The sequence below is a fragment of the Colossoma macropomum genome, unplaced genomic scaffold (assembly GCF_904425465.1).
Source record: "Colossoma macropomum unplaced genomic scaffold, Colossoma_macropomum, whole genome shotgun sequence".
Lineage (NCBI taxonomy): Eukaryota > Metazoa > Chordata > Actinopteri > Characiformes > Serrasalmidae > Colossoma > Colossoma macropomum.
Genome location: NW_023494789.1, coordinates 24,733,202 through 24,738,613, shown reverse-complemented (window position 1 = coordinate 24,738,613; position 5,412 = coordinate 24,733,202).

Below are 5,412 nucleotides of genomic sequence, written 5' to 3'. Positions count from 1 at the left end.
TGTTTAATTTATGTCTTGTTGGTGCAGCCCACCCATGGCTGCTCAGCATGAACCGCCCCCACCATAACACGTCCTACTGAGTGGTGCTATGAGTGCAGCGCTGTACCGGCATGTCTGGCGTTATGAACAATGTTTGTGATTTTCCTTGTAAGTTCTTAATGTAATACACGTTTATAGGTCCTGTGTGAACCTGTATGAAAGAATATAACTGTTGTTTTGGGTATTGATGAACATAAACTTAGTTGTTTATAAAAGAACAAAACTACCACCTTTCAGGTTTGCAGAGATTTTTTTAGGAGGTTGAGTCTAGTTAGGATGTTTGTGTAATACTGTTTTCTTATGTGGAGTTAATGATAAGATTATGAAGTTAGGAACTGTTATTCTGTAAAGGCTACTGTCCTAGATTTCACATTGTTTGTAAATTCTTGTTGACTCAATTATAAAATGCCATTTTAGAGTTGAATTTTTTCGTCTTTCATTTGTGTATTAAAATAGCATTATGCAAAATGTTAGCTAACAATAGCTGACTATCACTAGTCATCAATGCCCTAAGTTTGCTATTCACTAAATGTTTATCTAATGGGAGCTATCCAAATCACAGAAAACTTTATAGCTTACTGATGTGGCCTAGGAATTTTACCCAACCTACCTGGTTTAGTTGTCTGTTGAGTCTCTCTATTCTTTTCTTTATCTGACAATATCAGGATCATGGTGGCACTGCTAGTGTCGCTGAGCTAAATAAACAGTTTATCTGGCCAGTTAGTTAGAAAATGACCTACTGAACAAAACCAATATTTAGTTTAGCTATCATTGATATGAATCACACACAGTGCTAACTTATTTATTGCCTCACTATCTAAGGTTAGCAACCAGAAATGTACTGGTGTCCTGACCTTATCAAAATGTCCAATGATTGGATTGCATATTTACAGGTAGAGCTCTACATAAAACTGTAGGTGTGATATTTTGATAGCCTACATCACATGAAGCTGAAGTCAGCTTCTTGTTTGAATATTCCTAATTCATCTTAATTGGTGCAGCAGTTACATTCTGGTGACCCAGGCCACTGCCCACTCAGATACCATTTAAGGTGGAATAGGAAAATATGAACAGAAAATGCTACCAGTATCATAACCACAGTTTGGATGTGCTGATAGCTGATCACCCTTAAAAAAACACTACATTCAGATATGAAGTGGGTGCCACATAGACTTTCGCTGCCTTTGGGACCATCAGGACCCCAATCTGTCCATTTGATGGCTGGGATCCATATTTGGTAAAAGGATGTGATCCACTCGGGGTATTAAACATTCTCCAACCATCTTCCCTGCAGTCAGTGGAGTTTACTGAACAGCAACTTCTCGTCTTTGCTGCCTAGCTGCACCACATCTCTATAATGATTTGCACAGAAACCCCTCTATAAAACTCTCCTTGGTTTCTCCCCACCTTATTTGAAGCAGCATTATGTGAGAATTAGTATTTTTTGCTCTAGGGCCCTCCTCCCCTACAGTTGCAGAGAGTATTTCACCTTTACACCACTGTCATAAACCTTTACACCGCACTGTGTGCGCCCCCTCATGGACACCTGTACACATGCATGTGTTGTTTAAGCAATAGAACACGAGAGGGAGCGTGTTGTCGCGAAATAACATCACGGCCGTGATGTTATAGCGATAACACACAACCTCGAGTGTTCTTTTGCTTTTACACAACAGTTAAAGAAATAAAGTAAGAAATTAATAAATTGGGCAGTGAAGGTGGCATTTAATATGTTTTAATGTTAGCAATTCCTTCCGACAAATTATAGTGCCTTAACAAGCAGCTTGTTGCTACGTCAAAGTAATGTGATGTTATGGAGAAATAACAGTATGGTTAGAACGCTTCTCAACCAATAAGCTTGCGTGGCCAGAACTAACTGTTGTATCATACTATATAGACAATATATATAGTACTAAAGATAAAAAATATATGATGGAAAAATATAAACTCTATCCTTCCCATAAACTCTATTTACAAAAATTAACAATATAAACAATTATAAATGAAAAAACAAAAATATAAAGGATATTTTACCAGAATACAATATTTTTTATTGTATAAATAAAAAAGCAAAAAGATCTTTACACTATATATATATATATATTGCACTGTGTGACTTGTGTACTGCATGCAAAGGACCCCAGGGGCAGTCCCGATCCCAGTTGCAGTAGTTTCCAGTGAGCAAGCACATGCAATGGGTTAGAGTCAACATAGTAGGGCCGTTTCCACGCACTGCTGTGAGACACTGACTGTATTGTGTTGTCTGTCATGGGTTATTTCACCAAATGGCCAGAGGCCTATGCTGACTGTCATCAATGAGAAGCTTAGCGAGCTGAAGCTAACCCAGCATAACCAAAAGATGGTGAGCTATTCCACCCATCTGCCATGTCTGAATCTGATGTTTTTATGAACGCTGCCTGCTGAGTTTCCTCCGTTCTGCCATTTTTAAAGGCAGTGTAGATGTATCTTTCACTGCCTTACATATCCCATAATCCTCTGTGTTTGTGCAGATGAGTTTATAAAAAAAGGCAGAAAGCAACAGCACTGGCACAGTGGACACTACTGCCTTCTGAGGCACTGAGTGATTTAGCAGGTGTTAGATAGCCGGCTTGACGTTTATTTAATGACGGTAGGAAAACTGAGCACTGTGATCACCTGATTGGTGACCGTGTGAGAGAACTAAACTTGATCAGTTTACTGAACAGCAACTTCTCGTCTTTGCTGCCTAGTAGCGCACACATCTCTTTGATGACTTTGCACAGAAGCCCCTCTATGAAACTCTCCTTGGTTTCTCCCCACCTTATTTAAAGCAGCATTATGAGTCTTCTGGTCACATGGGATTACTGATTTTAAACAAAACAATATAAAGAATTAAAAGTGAGTGTAAATAAAACTGGAAACTTCATTTCAAATGATAGTCTTTCATACAAAAATGCAGCATTTCAGTTCAAAACAAAAATATAAAGGATATTTTACCAGAATACAATATTTTTTTATTGTATAAATAAAAAAACAAAAAGATCTTTACACTATATATATATATTACACTAATTGCACATGGAGTATTGATTATATTGCACACAGGAAATGGTGATGAATTTCACAGCTTATGTGCTGTAGGTGTCTGAGATCTAATGGGGGTGGAGGAGGTTCTACTGGGAGCAGGAAGGAAGGAAAGACCTGCAATGGCGCTCCTTTACACACTTTGAATGAAGCAGCCTGTCACTGAAGGAGCTGCCCAGTGCTGTCAGATTCTCATGTATGGGGTGGGAGCTGTTCTCCAGTATGGATGCTAGTATGGCTAACATCCTCCTGTCCCCCACCACCTGCACTGGGTCTAGGGGGCTTTCCAGAACAGAGCTAGTCTTCTTAATGTGTCTATCAAGTCTCTTCCTGTCCGCAGTTGAGATGCTGCTACCCCAGCAGACCACTCCATAAAAGATGGCTGATGCCACCACGGTGTCGAAAACGGTCCTCAGGAGCGCCCCCTGCCCCCACACACAAACAGCCTCAGTCTCCTAAGCAGGTGGAGTCTGCTCTGGCCTTTCCTTTAAAGTGCACTAATGTTATCTGACCAGTCCAGTCTAGTGTAGAGGTGAAATCCCATGTACTTATAAGAGTCCAGTCTCTCAGTGTCTATTCCCTGGATGTTCACTGGTGGAGGGAATGCACCTGCGGAAATATACCACCATCTCTTTGATCTTCCCCACATTGATCAGGAGGTGGTTCCTCAGACACTAATCCACAAAGTGCTGGGTCAGTTCTCTGTACTCTCTGTCGTCATCGTCTGTAATGAGTCAAAGGATTGCTGAGTCATCAGAGAACTTCTGTAGATGTAGTTTGGTGAGCTGTTCATGAAGTCTGCAGTGTACAGGGTGAAGAGGAACGGTGCCAGGACTGTTCCTTAGGAGCCTAAGCTGTATGGTGTTTAAAACACTGGAGAAATCAAAGAACATGATTCTCACACTGCTCCCAGGCTTTGCTTCCTTGTAGTGGCTGATGACCTTCTGCAAGCCTTAGGGGCAGGTGGTCCATAGGCTAGAAGAGCTACAGACCTACAAATAAACTATAGCCCACTGTGTGGGTGAACAGCATGGTAACACTGATGCCCTTTCCTGTCGCCCATGTAGTGAACACACATGCAAGTACTGTGAGCACACAGAAGCCAGAGAGCAGGAGCTGAGACAAGGTGAGGGCGTAAAGGTTGAGGTGGCATGTGAAGCAACCATACAAAGCTGTGCTGTACTACGAGAGATGGACAGCAATGAGTGGGCTGACCAACAAATGCGGGACCCAGACTTGCAGCCAGTAACACAGTCATTAAGGGCACAACAACAGCCCCACTGGGAGGTGGTGGTGATCCTGTCTCCATACACAAAGGGACTGTAGGCCAAATTGACACCCTTTGAGGTGGGATGTAGAGTAGACTTTTGCAGATAGTGTGACTTGTGTACTGCATGCAAAGGACCCCAGGGGCAGTCCCGATCCCAGATGCAGTAGTTTCCAGTGAGCAAGCACATGCAATGGGTTAGAGTCAACATAGTAGGGCCGTTTCCACGCACTGCTGTGAGACACTGACTGTATTGTGTTGTCTGTCATGGGTTATTTCACCAAATGGCCAGAGGCCTATGCTGACTGTCATCAATGAGAAGCTTAGCGAGCTGAAGCTAACCCAGCATAACCAAAAGATGGTGAGCTATTCCACCCATCTGCCATGTCTGAATCTGATGTTTTTATGAACGCTGCCTGCTGAGTTTCCTCCATTCTGCCATTTTTAAAGGCAGTGTAGATGTATCTTTCACTGCCTTACATATCCCATAATCCTCTGTGTTTGTGCAGATGAGTTTATAAAAAAAAGGCACAAAGCAACAGCACTGGCACAGTGGACACCACTGCCTTCTGAGGCACTGAGTGATTTAGCAGGTGTTAGATAGCCGGCTTGACGTTTATTTAATGACGGTAGGAAAACTGAGCACTGTGATCACCTGATTGGTGACCGTGTGAGAGAACTAAACTTGATCAGTTTACTGAACAGCAACTTCTCGTCTTTGCTGCCTAGCTGCGCACACATCTCTTTGATGACTTTGCACAGAAACTCTCCTTGGTTTCTCCCCACCTTATTTAAAGCAACATTATGAGTCTTCTGGTCACGTGGGATTACTAATTTTCAACAAAACAATATAAAGTACAAATTTGAGTGTAAATAAAACTGGAAACTTCATTTCAAATGATAGCCTTTCATACAAAAATACAGCATTTCAGTGTACAAACGTTTTGTATATTTTTTTTCTTTGTCATACTAAATTTAGCTGTTGGACATGAAGTGTGCAAACATGCCATCGCAAGCAGTTTCCTGTCAGATAGGAGGTGGTG